The 18,278-nt window shown below is 42.7% G+C and overlaps 2 long non-coding RNA genes across 2 annotated transcripts; both read left to right on the forward strand.

Annotated features, from left to right (window-relative positions):
- The first annotated feature begins 5,122 nt into the window (after positions 1 to 5,122).
- On the forward strand, positions 5,123 to 5,836 carry LOC129456699 (uncharacterized). The gene is made up of 3 exons (XR_008648908.1): positions 5,123 to 5,244; positions 5,325 to 5,390; positions 5,604 to 5,836. It is a non-coding gene; the product is annotated as an uncharacterized LOC129456699 (long non-coding RNA).
- Positions 5,837 to 12,408: 6,572 nt separating this feature from the next.
- On the forward strand, positions 12,409 to 13,259 carry LOC129456698 (uncharacterized). The gene is made up of 3 exons (XR_008648907.1): positions 12,409 to 12,667; positions 12,748 to 12,813; positions 13,027 to 13,259. It is a non-coding gene; the product is annotated as an uncharacterized LOC129456698 (long non-coding RNA).
- Positions 13,260 to 18,278: the final 5,019 nt, after the last annotated feature.

An 18,278-nucleotide genomic window follows, 5' to 3' on the forward strand; every position in this document is an offset into this window, starting at 1 on the left:
CTGAAACAGACACACATTTGGATCAGAGTCAGACCAGAGTCCAGAGGAGACAAACTGACCACTGCACGTCCAGGGGCACAGACTCTTCCAAAGGCCAGAACTCATTTGGTGACAATATGTTTGTATTTTTAAAACAATCATTTCTCAGATTCACTCTGAACTGTCCTGTCCACAAAGGAGGTCCTGTTGAACTCAACTCCACCCAACTTCAAATCTGAATGTGAAACACGAGTAAACAAAAAGGTGGAGGTTTGTGTGTTTTTAGAGATAATTTAGTCACTCACAGATTGTCATTTGTGGTGTTTTCATCTTTTGAGTATGTTTCATTTAAAATGGAGCTAAAACAATCCCCCTCCAGACTCTACTTAGTCATATACAAACCTCCCCAGCTCTGTCTGAGTTTTATTGATGATTTTACTGAGATGCTTTCAGTCATATGCACAGACTTTGATGGTTTAGTCATTACAGGTGATTTTAATGTACATGTGGATAATGTGTTTGACAGAAACACTAAAGAGCTCAGTTCTGTGAAACCTTTGGTCTGACTCATGTCAGCGAGTCACAACAGAGACACACTCTGGACCTGCTCATTACAAAAGGACTAAATATTTCAAATGTCAATGTGGTGGATGTTTCTCTGATCATTCCTGTGTCTTTTTTGACCTGTCTGTTATTCCCAAACCAGCGGCTGGTCCTGCAGTTGTTCAGAGGAGACACATAAATGATAAAACAGGTGCACTGTTCATGGAAATGATTCACTTTGAAAATGCCTCATGTTCTAATGTTGATGATTTGTTGAACTCTGTGACTCTGAGTGTTTTGAATGTTCTGGACACCATTGTCCTGATGAAGGTTAAAATGGTTAAAGATGAGCAGAAAGCTCCATGGAGGAATGATGACTCAGGGCACAGAAAAGGGAGGAGGGCCAAGCGGGAATGGAGCAAGTCAAAGCTCCAGGTTCATTATGAGATTTACAGAGAAAAGATGCACATGTACAACCACAGTTTATGTAGAACAAGGGAGAGGGATTTTTATGACATTATTGGAAGTTGCAGTATCAACTCTCATGTCCTGTTTGCAACAGTAAACAGATTAACAAACCTCCAGCTCCACTGCCGTTAGAACTAATTTAACATCTAAGTGCAGTGAGTTTGCAGTTTTCTTTAATGAAAAGGTTCAGGGCATTAAAAATGACATCAACTCCACAAATAACAACCCAGCACCACCGAGACACTGACTCACTCTGCTCCTGTAACTGACAAAACTGTCCCAGAGACTGGACTGGACTTTGGACTTTTTTGTTGCTGTGTTGGTTCTTAACACTAATACCACAGAGGGCTCCTGTGTTAATGACAAATATAGAAGATGTACTGAACAATGCTCTGGAGTTCTTACATAAAGTCCAAAATGCTTCTCTAAACTTCAGCACACGTGAATAAAAGACAGGATTAAGGATAGAGTCAAACCAGTGAAGGAGTGAAGAGGTTATAAAGGCCCTGTCCATGTGTCCTACAGCTGCAGGTCTGTCACTCACCTCTGATGGAACGTCTGCAAAAGTCTACAAACGATTTATCCAACACAACACACGATTTAGTCCAACGAACACGAACGAGAGAAACAGACAGAGAGACAAAGAGAGGGAGGGAGAGAGAGAGAGAACCTGAGACTGTAAATGAAGACTTTTTATTGGAGCAAATAAAGGTTCAAAGTTCACCTTTATGACACTCACATAATAGAGTCGTATAAACTGTTGCACAATATCAATCAAATAAAGTCCAAACTCTGATAAATGTTCTTCTCGTCCTGTGTCAGTGGAAAGTCGCTCTTTGGGGAGAGAGCTGCCGAAAAACTAAAAAAATTTCCACTGTCACACCAGAAATAAATGTTTTGATGTCATTTCCAGCCTGCAGGGGGCGCTGGAGACACACATCATTATGTCCAGGTCAAACTGCTCCACTCTGAGTCGGTTTAAATCTGATGTTTGCAAAAGTTACAGGGGTTTTTAAGTTTTCAAAATGGCGGCTTCATTAAGAGCTCGTCATGACCCTGAGACTTGTGGACATTCTCAGGGAGTGTCTCAGTTTGGACGGACAGATCTGGGGTCAACACGACCTTTGACCCCACATCTGTCTCGATGATGCTGCTTCAGTTTAGAGTCTGTCAGATCAAAAGTTCATTAAAGTCCGAGGTTTAGATTTTGAACGTCTCAAGTTTGACCCAAGACGAACGGCGTGGGTTTAGGGCGGGGCCATGATTTACTTTTGTCTGTGTCACGTTTTACGAGCCACAGAGAAAAAACAGACTCCGCCCTCTTTTATATCGTAATAGATTTGAATTTTCCAGAGAAATTATCAAAAGTAAATTTGAGTTCATCTCTAATTTTTTTGAGTTTTTGATCATTTTTTTATTCTCTCAGGAGGATTTTATTTGGCAGAAGAGAATAATAATAATTAAACCTGTAAGCAGGGATAGAGGCCCTCACAGGGGGGCTGCACATGTGCTTCAGTGTCATGTTGGAGGTGAATGTTTCCGGCCCGTCGACAGAGGGCGCCAGAGAGACTTTTATAGATACAGTTTTAATCCACATCACAGTGTACGGATCAAAATACACACACAACACTGAGTTTGTGTGTGTGTGTGTGTGGGGGTGTGTTTGTGTGTGTGCGTGTGTGTGTTGTGTGTGTTACATCATTGTGATGTTGTGTTCACTCGACTTATTTCCTGTGTGTTTTTCTTCTGTGCAGTAAAAGTGTTTATCTGAACCACTGCTCCACAATTCACTGAAAAAAATAAAAATAAAAATATAATAATAATAATAATAATAATAATAATAATAATAATAATAATAATAATAATAAAACTTTCATATCCTCATGTCTGTGCTTTTTGTTGCACATTTTATAAATCGTTAAAGACTGAAACTTCCTGTGGTGTGAAGTTTAACAGGAAGTTGTGTTGAGGCTGTTCCACTTCCTCAGGACAGACGACATGTTCAAGTGTTTCAGGTGGAACGAGACGCTGATGTTTGGGACTGAGACGTTTGATCAGAGAATCAGAGGATTTAAAAAACACAAAAACACAGACGAGTTCAGTCTCAACACGAAAACTCTGATGAAAAGAAAAGTGAAATCAACAGCACACGGTTTTATTTATGTATATATATATATATATATATATATATATATATATATATATATATAAATATTCATATATACATATATATTTATATTTGTGATACTCCAGACGCCTCCATCTGTTTAAATTCACTTTATCAACAAAAGCGACGAGTCAAAACTGAAACTGTCCAGACCTGAGTCTGTTTGAAAATGAAGAAAAACTACAACAGATGAATATGAACAAAGTACAAACGAGTACACAGAAGTACACAGAAGTACACACAAGTACACAAGAGTACACAAGAGTACACACGAGTACACAAGAGTACACAAGAGTACACAGAAGTACACAAGAGTACACAGAAGTACACAGAAGTACACACAAGTACACACGAGTACACAGAAGCCATGGGCAAGATGGCGACAGGTGTGAGCTCACGTTGTCCTCTGACAGTGGAGGACTTAATGTGGAGTTCAAACTGCCTCATTTGAGAATTACTGATCAAAAAAATGTGAAATGGTACATGTTCACAGCCACCTATGTGTTCACTGTAGTTTTGATTATCAACGTGGAGTGACAAGCCGCGTGTCACAGTCAAACTACACCCAGAGGCACACCCCACCTCCGATCAACTCATGGGGCAAACATGTCGTGTACGCATCAGTGCTTAAACAAGGACGGGCAGTTTTATGTGGATCTACAAACTCCTGTTTTGACAAGCGGCCCCTAGGATCAGCTGTTCCATCTCTGCTGTGACCGTAAAACACCGGGTAAATAAACAGAAAAGTGACGTAGGGAAAGTTCTTACGTCACGTGATCCAAAATCTGTTGCTGCTAAGCAACAAAAATCCAGACTATTTCAGACTGTAAACCACGCCAAAGTGCTATGGGATCCAAAAGTTAAACCTAAAGGTGCGTTTGGGGGCACCTAAACATAAGAAGTGTTGTGCCCAAGGCTGAACAAGTTGAACAGCTGCTGACACATTCTAATCTTGACTTTTTATGCCTTTCTGAGACTGAAACCCTCAACCTCAAATACTGCTCTCCATGTGTCGGGCTATAATATCTACACACGTGATCGCGAACATGGCAAAGGAGGAGGAGTTATGATGTTCATTAAGGACAGTTTTCAGTGTTCACAAATCGAACTTGTGGGAGATTCTTTGGAATGTGTGGGACTGACTATTCGACTGTCTCCTGAAATGTCATTTGCTGTCATTGTATTGTACAGGCTCCCTCAACCAATGATGTATTTTATGATCATCTCTCTGATATTCTGAAAAAATGTAATGCAAAAGAAGTCCTCCTTATGGGGGATTTTAACATTAACTGGTTAGATAAACATGGCAGAAGGAAACTGAAAGAAATCACTGACAAATTTAACCTCACACAAATGATTGGAAATACAACCCGGATTACAAAGACCTCACAAACTCTTAGAGACTTAATTTTCACAAATAAAACTGACCGCATCACAAAGGTCTATAATCTAATAACAGGCTTATCTGACCATAATTTAACACTAGTGGCCAGGAAACTGTCAAAAGCACGTTATAGAAGTCTAGATAGACCAGAATCACAAGAAACTGTATCATACATCCCCAGAAAGGACATTGAGTCATTTGATAATGAAATTACACAGGTCAATTGGGACGAAATAGTCAGTTATGAAGATAGTACTGAAGCATCCAGTGATTTAATACAAATGTTGCAGCTACTCATTTCTCAATTCTCTAAAGTTACAAAGCCAAAGCATAAAAGAAAAACATCCCTACCCTGGATGAATGATGACTTATGGAAACTGATGCGAACCAGAGACTCTGCTCTTAAAAAGTCTTTAAAAACAGGAATTACACCTGATCGTCTGTTATATACTGGGCTTCGAAATAAAGTAATCCAGCAATTTAGAAAAGAGCAATATTCTTTCTTGATGTAACCCAGGTGTAAAATCCACTTACCTATAGTAACTGCAAATTCCCATTTCCTGTATATCAGTAAACGCCCCGTATAATCTCAGCCCCCTCACGTGACCACCTCAGCCAATCACACGCTAATGGCGCTTATATAATGCAGCTGCGCTTCTCTCCAGTCAGAGCTGGGAGGAAGCGCAACAGGGCAGCTGCACAGGTACCGTGTCTCCGCTATTTTTTGCAATAACAACCACCATCCATCTTCTAAACCTACCGTTACGTGTTTTAAACTCACAGGAGCCACTACCATTATCACGGACGCTGAGTAAAGACCGCGGGTTCTGACGCGAACAAGGGGATTTGGTGAGTCTGTTTGGTTGTCAAGTACTACAAAGCATTAGCATTACACACGTGCCTGTTAATATACCGCGGTGCATTACTGTCAACATAGTCAATTTAAATTGTAATTGTATTTATACCAACAGTATTTTACATGGATTTTGTGTACACTAAACTAAAGACAGCTAATACTAAAAGTGATAGTTTTTTTCTAAAAGGTAATTCTGTTTAATACAGGCCAGGTGTGCTCGGGTTGGGCACAATATTTGATGGCGAGCTAGGAGCCCTACCAAGAACTGGAACATCACATTCAACTCTACAGCCTTTGCGGTCTGGTAGGAGGCTGTTGCAGCCTGTCCCTCCCATAGACTCAAACATTCGCATTCACAACCTTAACATATGGACAAAAGGGGAAATTTTATGGACAATTAAGCCCATATCAGTGGCAACCTCATTTTTTGTTCTATTGTATGCCCATTTTTGGAGATGATATGCTGATAGTGCTGCATTGTTGTTGTATTGTGTGACCTAAACTGTGAAAGTGCACTTATTTTTGCCTTACTCTAAGGGTAAAATATTGAGACTGATACTGAAATCCTGATTTTGTAAATATTGTGTTTTTGTGTGTTTTATGTTTCACTTGCAATACATGGTACCAACCACAAAGTAAATCTGTTCCAGTCTGGTTTATTGCACTGCTCTCCCACCTCCCAGTGAGCCGATACTTAACTCTTCTGATTTAGCCCAACGCCCAACTCAATATCCAAGTCCAAAATATCAATTCACCCTCTTTCTGAGCCACATGCGCTACATGCGTGCTACAGAAAATGTGGCGAGCTAGCCAGGAGATGGTATAGTAGTGCAATAATACCTGTTTTTTTTGCAGTCTCACCAACCCCTTTTCAACATGGACATTTTTGAGTCCCTCGGTATTAACATACAAAACGCGGTTATTGTGAGTGCCAGCCCTAAATGTGAAGTTGATGAAGTAGAAGATTTTCTGCTCCAATACGGTGCTATAGAGCGTTCAGTTATGATAAACTCCCCTGAGTCTGAATTTCATGAAATGTTGGTTGTTGAGTTTAAAACATATGCAGCTTTCAATTTCTTAAATCCATTACTGCCGTACAAATTTAAACCTGCACATAATGAATACTGTGTTAAAAACCTGTCAAAAATTCACGCTGCTAGTGTGGGTTCCACAAGGACTAAGACTTACCTTGCTGACTTAAAACAAATGGCTGAGCTGTCTGGTCAAGATTTTGCGGAAGTATTACAGGAACTGATGACTCAAATAAATGAAGCTGTAACTGAACTGCACCCTGTTCCATCAGAAGGCACCAAGGAAAACCCTGTCACTGCACATCACAAAATGGCTGCTGCTCCAGATCCACAACCCAAAATGGAGGCCGATCCAGCTTTATCAACACATAACAAGCCTGCTACTTCTTCCCCCCTGCCATCTACACGACCTGCTGCTGGAATGAGAGAAAGATATCCAAGTAACATAGCCGCTGACTTCAATCCACCAGAAGTGCAGAGATATGTAGTTGAACATATTGTGAAAAGTGATGACATTTCCATGCGCTCACACAGGTTACGCACATTCTCCGGAAGAGTCCCCCGCCCACAGCATGAGGTGGACTATGACACATGGCGTTCAGGGGTGGACCTCATTCTGAAAGACTCTGCCATTTCGGACACCCAGCAATCCAGGTACATCCTCGACAGTCTTCTGCCACCTGCTGCAGACATAGTGAAACATCTCAGCACCGACTTGCCGGCAGAAATTTACATTCAACATCTTGACTCGGCGTATGGGACAGTACAAGATGGAGAAGAACTCTATGTTAAATTTATGAGCACTCTACAAGACTCCGGGGAGAGACCATCTGCATATCTACACCGATTGCAGGTAGCCCTGAGTTTAGCCGTCAAGCGGGGAGGAGTGAAGCAGAGTGATTTCAACAGACACCTGCTCAGTCAGTTTTGTAGGGGATGCTGGGATGACAGTCTCATCTCTGAGCTCCAGCTGAAGCAGAGGAAGACAAATCCACCTCCATTTTCGGAACTGTTAATGCTGTTGAGAACTGAAGAGGACCGTGAAGCAAACAAGGCTCAACGGATGAAGCAACATCTGGGAACATCTAAGAGAGTTGCTGCTCAAGCTCAGTTCGCAGTGGAAGAAGATGGAGTGTGTGCTGCCATTTCCTCCCTCTCAAAACAAGTTGCGGAACTGCAACGGCAGCTGGCCGCTCTCACTGCCTCCCAGTCCGGTTCTCAGTTCGCTCAGTCTCATCCAGTCCCAAAGCCACACCCACAACAGAAGATATCGTCATCATCTTCGTGTCCGAAGCCTGGGTTCTGTTTTCGTTGCGGAGAAGATGGACATATCAAGCCACAGTGTGTGAACCGTCCTAACCCGGCACTCGTTGGCTCCAAACGCAAACAATACAGTGAAAAGAAGCAACAGTGGCAGCAACAAAATCAACCCCCACGCAAGCATTTAAACTAGAATCAGTTCCTGTCGTGGGACACACAGGAACTGCGCAGGGCCAACACTGTCCCGCCAAGAAAAAGCAAGCTCATTGTGCAGAATTACAACAGCTCAGTCCAGGGCCAACAACAAGGCTGCCTAAGGGACTGATTGGACCAAGATGCACGGCGGAGATCAATATTTCTGGTCACGTTCATCAGTGCCTGCTCGACACCGGATCACAAGTGACCACGATACCAGTTTCATTTTACAACCGCCATCTGCATGAACAGCCCATTTATCCACTGCATGACCTACTTCAGGTTGAAGGCGCTGCTGGTCATAACGTTCCATATCTTGGTTACGTCAGCATAACAGTACAGTTCCCCAGAGACTTCATTGGCAAACAACGTGACATCTCCACACTCGCTCTAGTTGTTCCAGACACCCGTCCCGATGTTTCATCTATGCTACTTATCGGCATGAACACCTTAGAGCCGTTGTATGAACAATATATTGGCGAACACTCTTCATTTCAACCCAGCACTCATGGGTACAGAGCTGTTTTGAAGACCCTACAGCTGTCACACCAGCAGAAGGATCAAGGCAACATTGGAGTTGTGAGATTATTCAGCAAGTCTCCAGTGTGTGTACCGGCCGGCCGCACTGTTGTCATCGAGGGCTCAGCTAAAGTCTCCTCTCCACCTTCAAGCCAGAGTGTCCTCCTACAACATCCTGCTTCCACCCTGCCTGGTGGTCTTTGTGTCAGCAGTTGTCTCATCTCTCTTCAAGCTTTTTCCTCTCACAAGCTTCCTGTAGTCATCACAAATGAATCCGAGCAAGACGCATTCATTCCACCCTACAGTGTTGTTGCGGATCTTGAGACCTACCACTGCATCCTCAATGAACATCGTGTCACTCATCCTCCAGCTGGGAGAGCATCATCCAGCTTGAACATCGACTTCGGTGACTCTCCGTTGCCAACAGAGTGGAAGGAGAGAGTCAAAGAGAAGCTCAACGCGATTTCGGAGGTTTTCTCACAACATGATCTGGATTTTGGATGCACAACAGCCATCAAGCATCACATTCCACTCCATGACAGTACACCATTCAAACAGCGTGCTCGGCCTATCCATCCTCAGGATATCGAAGCAGTCCGTCGTCATCTTCGGGAGCTTCTGGAAGCCGGGGTCATAAGGGAATCATCATCACCCTTCTCATCTCCTGTCGTGGTGGTTCGAAAGAAGAATGGTGATATCAGATTATGTATTGATTACCGTAAATTAAACCTCCAGACCATAAAAGATGCATATGCCTTACCCAACCTTGAAGAGTCATTTTCAGCCCTATCTGGTTCCAAATGGTTCTCAGTTCTTGACCTGAAATCCGGTTATTACCAGATTGAAATGTATGAGGAAGATAAATCCAAGACCGCCTTTGTTACCCCCCTTGGATTTTGGGAGTTTAACAGAATGCCCCAAGGTGTCACCAATGCTCCAAGCACATTTCAGCGGTTGATGGAGCGGTGCATGGGTGACCTCCATCTGAAGGAGGTGCTTGTATTCTTGGATGACCTCATAATCTTCTCTAACTCCTTGGAGGAGCATGAATGCAGATTACTGAGAGTCTTGAACCGGCTGCATCAATACGGGCTGAAGTTGTCAACTGAGAAGTGTCGATTCTTCCAAACATCTGTTCGCTACTTGGGACACATCGTGTCAGAACGAGGCGTAGAGACAGACCCGGAAAAGATTGAAACCATAAAAACCTGGCCAATCCCCACCACGCTGAAACAACTGCGTTCTTTTCTGGGCTTTGCAGGATATTACCGCCGGTTCATCAAAGACTACGCTATCATAGCCAAACCACTTAATAACCTAACTCGAGGGTATGCTCCTGTTCGAAAGTCAAAGAAACCGGGACCTCACAAGACACCTACCTACAATCCAAATCAGCCATTTGGAGAGCGCTGGAGTCCCAATTGTCAGTCGGCTTTCGAGACCCTGATAAAGAAACTCACCACCGCTCCAGTCCTTGGATTTGCAGACTCCTCTCGTCCGTACATCCTCCACACTGATGCAAGCGTGACTGGTTTAGGAGCTGCACTTTACCAGGAACAAGAAGGGAAGCTGAGGGTCATAGCCTACGCCAGCCGTGGGTTATCACAGAGCGAGAGCCACTACCCAGCCCATAAACTGGAATTTCTGGCCCTTAAATGGAGTGTGACCGAGAAATTCCAGGACTATTTGTACGGAGCAGAGTTCACCGTGGTCACTGACAGCAACCCGCTCACCTACATCCTAACCTCTGCAAAATTGGATGCCACAGGTCACCGTTGGTTGGCTGCCTTATCTACCTACACCTTCAAACTCCTGTACCGGGCTGGTAAGCAGAACATCGATGCTGACGCGCTCTCACGACGCCCTCATCTGTGCTCTAGTGGAGAAGCCCCACAAGACAATGAACTTCTGAATCAATTCATCTCCCAGCATACAGTGGATTCTGATGCCATCTCAGGAGAAATTGTGAATGCCATCTGCCAAAATCATCTGGGTCGAGCTTCACAGCCGGAGGACCAAGGGCAAATCGGTCTCACCCTCGTTGAGTCCCTATCCATCAATGCTGACACCCTACTTGACAGCTACATCTCCGAAGATCTCCACCAGTTGCCATTTATCCCTACTCTCGACATCAGAGAGAAACAACACTCAGATCCCTCCATCCGAGAGCTCATCCATCAACTTGAGACGGGGGAGAAGATCCCACCTACTGTAAGAGCAGAGCTCCCAGAACTTCCCCTCATGCTTAGAGAGTGGTCAAAGTTGGAGCTTGTGGATGGGATACTGTACCGACGGAGACAGGATAATGAGGATCTCTCATATCAACTCGTCGTCCCGGAAGATCTGCGTCCACTGGTCCTGAGAAGTCTCCATGACGACATGGGCCACATGGGGATTGATCGTACACTCGACCTCGTCCGTACGAGATTCTACTGGCCCAAAATGGCAACAGACGTGGAGCAGAAGATAAAAACTTGTGGCCGCTGTGTGCGCAGAAAAGCCTTACCGGAGAGAGCTGCTCAACTTGTCAGCATCATAACATCACGACCGCTTGAACTCCTTTGCATGGATTTTCTCAGCCTCGAACCCGATTCCAGCAACACTCAGAACATCCTAGTCCTCACTGATCATTTCACCAAATTTGCCGTTGCCATCCCCACGCCGAATCAAACCGCAAAGACTGTGGCAAAAACCTTATGGGAGAACTTTATCATCTACTATGGCATTCCAGAGCGAATACACACAGATCAAGGGCGTGATTTTGAGTCAAAGTTAATTAAAGAACTTTGTGAGGTTGCTGGCATTCAGAAGAGCCGCACCACGCCGTACCATCCGAGAGGAAATCCGGTGGAGCGCTTCAATCGGACATTGTTGCAAATGTTAGGTACCCTGGAGCCAAAACAAAAGGCAAGGTGGAAGGACCATGTCAAGCCGCTGGTTCATGCTTATAATTGCACCAGAAACGAGGTTACGGGGTTTACTCCCTATGAACTCATGTTTGGACGAACCCCTCGGTTACCAGTTGATATTGCATTTGGGCTGCCAGTGCGGGACCCTCAGAACAAGAACCATTCCCAATACATTCAAGCTCTGAAATCAAGGCTCCAAGAAAGCTTCAAAATTGCTGCCAAATACTCTTTGAAATCTACCGATCGTAACAAAGCCCGATTTGACAGTCGAGTAATCCCATCAGCCTTGGTACCAGGAGATCGTGTACTCGTCAGGAATGTCCGCCTACGTGGGAAACAGAAGCTCTCTGACAAATGGGAGCAAGAGGTCTATGTTGTAGTCCATAGAGCAGGAGATCTTCCAGTCTATAAAGTGAAGCCAGAACATGGCAATGGACCAATGCGGACACTGCACCGAGACCTCCTCCTGCCATGTGCCTTTCTCAAGGACAACAATGACTCGCAATCTGAAACAAACTCACCTGTCCAAAGGCCCAGAACCCGACAGCAAATGAAAAGAGCAAACCTTGCCACCGACATTCCTGCTGAAGAGGATGACAATCCAGAACCATTAACACCTTACCCGAGTTTGCCAACAGTCCATTTTACAGTGGAGAGACAATCTTCCATTCCTGTCTTGGATCCACCCACTGAGAATGACAGCCAAAGGCTTTCAACCTCCGATCATCCAGTTGAAGCTGAAGACCAAAGGGAGCCACCAGCTTCCTTCTCCAATGCTCCAGTCACCGAATCCAGCAGTGAACAGTCTGATGTGCAAGGAAATGAACCTGAAACTGAGGAAAACCAACCGGTAAACTTACCTGAAGAGATACCCACTGAACATTCTGTCGTTACAGCTGAAGGTCCTGCTGACGAGTCCAATTCAGTTAAGCCACCTGACAATGACTCTGACGTAACCCTAAGACGTTCACAACGCCAGAGAGCACCACCAACAAGACTCCATTATCCCACCATGGGCAATCCACTAATATTAGTCGTCAAAACCATGTTACATAGTTTATCGGACGCACTAGGCATCAGTGCTAACGTCGATAACTGTCCTTCGTCCATTTATGACGTTTAACATGCAACGGGACGTGCACGATTTAAGGCGGGGAGGATGTAACCCAGGTGTAAAATCCACTTACCTATAGTAACTGCAAATTCCCATTTCCTGTATATCAGTAAACGCCCCGTATAATCTCAGCCCCCTCACGTGACCACCTCAGCCAATCACACGCTAATGGCGCTTATATAATGCAGCTGCGCTTCTCTCCAGTCAGAGCTGGGAGGAAGCGCAACAGGGCAGCTGCACAGGTACCGTGTCTCCGCTATTTTTTGCAATAACAACCACCATCCATCTTCTAAACCTACCGTTACGTGTTTTAAACTCACAGGAGCCACTACCATTATCACGGACGCTGAGTAAAGACCGCGGGTTCTGACGCGAACAAGGGGATTTGGTGAGTCTGTTTGGTTGTCAAGTACTACAAAGCATTAGCATTACACACGTGCCTGTTAATATACCGCGGTGCATTACTGTCAACATAGTCAATTTAAATTGTAATTGTATTTATACCAACAGTATTTTACATGGATTTTGTGTACACTAAACTAAAGACAGCTAATACTAAAAGTGATAGTTTTTTTCTAAAAGGTAATTCTGTTTAATACAGGCCAGGTGTGCTCGGGTTGGGCACAATATTTGATGGCGAGCTAGGAGCCCTACCAAGAACTGGAACATCACATTCAACTCTACAGCCTTTGCGGTCTGGTAGGAGGCTGTTGCAGCCTGTCCCTCCCATAGACTCAAACATTCGCATTCACAACCTTAACATATGGACAAAAGGGGAAATTTTATGGACAATTAAGCCCATATCAGTGGCAACCTCATTTTTTGTTCTATTGTATGCCCATTTTTGGAGATGATATGCTGATAGTGCTGCATTGTTGTTGTATTGTGTGACCTAAACTGTGAAAGTGCACTTATTTTTGCCTTACTCTAAGGGTAAAATATTGAGACTGATACTGAAATCCTGATTTTGTAAATATTGTGTTTTTGTGTGTTTTATGTTTCACTTGCAATACATGGTACCAACCACAAAGTAAATCTGTTCCAGTCTGGTTTATTGCACTGCTCTCCCACCTCCCAGTGAGCCGATACTTAACTCTTCTGATTTAGCCCAACGCCCAACTCAATATCCAAGTCCAAAATATCAATTCACCCTCTTTCTGAGCCACATGCGCTACATGCGTGCTACATTAATATTATCAAACAGGCCAAAGGAAATTCTAAACAGCTTTGGCAAACAATAGATAAACTAAGTGGAAGAGAGAAAACAAAGTGCAAGACAATAGAGCTTAAAATAGATGGTACAGACTTTAAGGACGGTCCAACAGTTGCTGAACATTTCAGCAATTATTTTATAGATTCTGTGAAGAAAATCACACAACAAACCTCTAAATCTGTTCATCTTTACATACCTCCTGCCCCTTCTTCCAGTACTACCCTAAGTTTCAACTGTATTGACCTGGTTAAAACTGATAAAATTATACAATCCTTATCCAATTCAAAGACCAAACACTACTGGGGACTTGACAGCTCATCAAAAAACACAAGGAGACATTCAAAACAACTATAAACCAAATTGGAAATAAGTCAATTAATGAAAGTGTGTTCCCCAGTGTTTTCAAAACAGCAGTTATAACACCACAAATCTGGAAGTAAAAGTGAGGTAAACAACTACAGGCCTATTAGTATATTACCTGTAGTATCCAAAATCCTGGAAAGAGCAATTAAAGAACAGTTAACAGAGCATCTCAATAACAATTATCTCCCGCATCCAATGCAATTTGGCTTTTGCAGCAATCATTCCACCAAAGCTCCTGCTGCTACCTGACAGAGAGCATTAGAGCTAGCCTGGACAAGGGGGGCACGGTGGGGGCTGTATTTCTTTGACACAGTAAACCACCGTGTCCTCCTGTCCAAGCTCTCTCAGTACCACCTTTCCAGTGATGCATTGCATTGGGTAAAATCATACCTCTCTGACCGGGTACAGTATGTAAGAATAAACAATTCAATGTCGTCTTTGCAGCCCTGCACAACAGGGGTCCCACAAGGGTCCATTTTGGGGCCCCTGTTGTTCAGCCTTTATATCAATGACCTCCCAGACGTGTGCAGAGATGTAGACATCATCATGTACACAGATGTGTCATCTACGTACATGGAAGGGATGCACAGAAAGTGGCCACCACTTTATCCTCAGCTATGGACAAAATCGATAATTGGCTCCAATCTTCATGTCTGACATTAAATATTAATAAAACAGTTGGTATGTATTTTTTCAAAACTAATAGAATTAAAGACAGGCCTAACATCTTTGTTAACGGAATAAAACTAAACATTGTAACAGAGACAAAGTATCTGGGGGTTCATTTGGACCAGACTTTGTCTTTCAAAAAGCATAAAAAAAGTACACAGTTCAATCTCTTCCCTTAGACACATGAGGAGCAGCCTGACAGTAGAGGCTTTTACATATTTTAATGCCGTGATTATTCCACACCTGACCTACTGTGTCTCCTGTGACCTACTGTGTCTCCTGTGACCTACTGTGACCTACTGTGTCTCCTGTGACCTACTGTGACCTACTGTGTCTCCTGCTGGTCTCAGGCCAATCAGAGGCTTTAAAATCTCTCAGATCCACCTATAATCAGGCAGTAAAGACGATAAAACCCTCCATTATCACCACTGTAACGTCTTAAGTAAATATAAAATGTTCAGTTTCAATCATTTAATTTTGTTTTCAAATCTAAGAAAATTATTCAAAATTATTAATAATGAAGCTTCACCTACATTAAAAAAATTTACTATCCTTTTTTCTGAACAAACTTCCCGATTCACTCGTTCCTCCGTAAACTGAAATTGCGTCGTTCCAAAAAGATCCTCGGCCTTTGCTCAATCGGCTTTTTCTTATCAAACCATGAGGCAGTGGAATCAGCTCCAGACAGAAAGTGTCTGTGGATTTTAAGAGTTTTACTAGAAATTTGAAAAAGTCCATTTTAAATAATCAAACGTGTCACATCAGTCATAGTTGGTGCTGCTCTGTGCTCACTGTATAAACCTGCACAGAATGATTTTTATATTAGTCTGGACTGGGGGGACATTTGTACAGCAGATCGTAGTCGTATATTGTAATTGTTCATTGATTTGTGTTTTTAATGTGTGTTCACCTGCAGATGGAAAGTAGCAGGAGCTAAATCTGGTACAAATCATCTTTTCCTTGTAAGATTAATGAATTTGTACATGGGCCCTGTCAAATAAAGAAAGAAAGTACACAAGAGTACACAAGAGTACACAAGAGTACACAAGAGTACACAAGAGTACACAAGAGTACACAAGAGTACACAAGAGTACACAAGAGTACACAAGAGTACACAAGAGTACACAAGAGTACACAAGAGTACACAAGAGTACACAAGAGTACACAAGAGTACACAAGAGTACACAAGAGTACACAAGAGTACACAAGAGTACACAAGAGTACACAAGAGTACACAAGAGTACACAAGAGTACACAAGAGTACACAAGAGTACACAAGAGTACACAAGAGTACACAAGAGTACACAAGAGTACACAAGAGTACACAAGAGTACACAAGAGTACACAAGAGTACACAAGAGTACACAAGAGTACACAAGAGTACACAAGAGTACACAAGAGTACACAAGAGTACACAAGAGTACACAAGAGTACACAAGAGTACACAAGAGTACACAAGAGTACACAAGAGTACACAAGAGTACACAAGAGTACACAAGAGTACACAAGAGTACACAAGAGTACACAAGAGTACACAAGAGTACACAAGAGTACACAAGAGTACACAAGAGTACACAAGAGTACACAAGAGTACACAAGAGTACACAAGAGTACACAAGAGTACACAAGAGTACACAAGAGTACACAAGAGTACACAAGAGTACACAAGAGTACACAAGAGTACACAAGAGTACACAAGAGTACACAAGAGTACACAAGAGTACACAAGAGTACACAAGAGTACACAAGAGTACACAAGAGTACACAAGAGTACACAAGAGTACACAAGAGTACACAAGAGTACACAAGAGTACACAAGAGTACACAAGAGTACACAAGAGTACACAAGAGTACACAAGAGTACACAAGAGTACACAAGAGTACACAAGAGTACACAAGAGTACACAAGAGTACACAAGAGTACACAAGAGTACACAAGAGTACACAAGAGTACACAAGAGTACACAAGAGTACACAAGAGTACACAAGAGTACACAAGAGTACACAAGAGTACACAAGAGTACACAAGAGTACACAAGAGTACACAAGAGTACACAAGAGTACACAAGAGTACACAAGAGTACACAAGAGTACACAAGAGTACACAAGAGTACACAAGAGTACACAAGAGTACACAAGAGTACACAAGAGTACACAAGAGTACACAAGAGTACACAAGAGTACACAAGAGTACACAAGAGTACACAAGAGTACACAAGAGTACACAAGAGTACACAAGAGTACACAAGAGTACACAAGAGTACACAAGAGTACACAAGAGTACACAAGAGTACACAGACAGGCCCCATGTTTTCAAGCCTGAAAGAGTAAAGAAAATATAAGAACTTCATCAGTGTCGGATTAAACTGGTGGAAACTGAGCAGAGATTAAAAAATAAATCGTATAACAGTTTGTTTTCACCAGGAATTAAATAAAACCGACTGGAGTGAAATCTGGGGATAATCTGGATTTAATCTCAGTCGGTTAAATCAGAATAAACTCAAACATAGAAAAGAACAACAGACTCTGGATTAAACAGAGTCTGGATTAAACAGACTCTGGATTAAACAGACTCTGGATTAAAGAAATCTGTAAAATGCAAAAGAGAAACTGACCATAAATAAAAGTCTTAGAAATAAAGTAACTAATAAAATGTAAAAAGCGAAATCACTGTTTATCCTCAGGTCAAGGTCAAAGGTCACAGTCGTTTGGAAAAATATGGATCAGTTTATTGGGAAAAGAGAAATTCACCCAAAAAGAGACGCTCAAAGTGCAGCATAAATAAAAGACGACCACATGAGCGTCTGTCACAGTCTGTAACTCTTTGTTGAGTCGATTCTGGAGATTGAAAAACATTTCTCACATTTGGACGAGGTGTGAAAGGACGAGTCGGGTCAAGGACTGGAGTCAAAGTCAAAAAAACTATAAACTCAAATGTACAGATGTGGAGGAGCGTGTGTGTTTCTCTCGTCACTCGTTTGTTTTCTCACACGACGTTTTTCCTGTAAACTGTAAATGGACTGTTGGTCTTGGTCTTGGTCTTGGTCTTGGTCTTGGTCTTGGTCTTGGTCTTGGTCTTGGTCTTGGTCTTGGTCTTGGTCTTGGTCTTGGTCTTGTTCCAGGTCAGAACGTGGAGTTTATAATGACACAAATAATTATCAGCTCATCAGCATTTTGTCATTTTAGAAATCACAGGAAGAAATATTATTTTTATTTTTTATTATTTTTAGATTTGCACAAAGGTTTTGATTTGGTTAATGATTTTGAAACTTCCTAAATTTCGTTTGCCTGGAAAATACTGCCTCTTCATATTTGTCCAGTAGGAGGCAGTGTGTTAAAGTCGAGGATGTTTGCTCTTGAAACACTAAATGGGTGTTCCCCAGGGGTCTGTGTTAGGCCCCTTCAATCTTTAGATCAACGCCCTGCACTGCCAGGACGTAGAATTACAACTTTTTAGCTTCACAGTTTTCAGCAAACTCTCCTAAACTTTGTGAGAACTGTCTGACGCGCTCGAGTGTGTGTGAACAAAACATGTGTCCTTTTACAAAACCAATACAAACATTTTTATAGTAAAATAACATTTTAAATCTGTCGCTGGACAAAACATT

This window comes from Periophthalmus magnuspinnatus, chromosome 12 (assembly GCF_009829125.3).
Source record: "Periophthalmus magnuspinnatus isolate fPerMag1 chromosome 12, fPerMag1.2.pri, whole genome shotgun sequence".
NCBI lineage: Eukaryota > Metazoa > Chordata > Actinopteri > Gobiiformes > Gobiidae > Periophthalmus > Periophthalmus magnuspinnatus.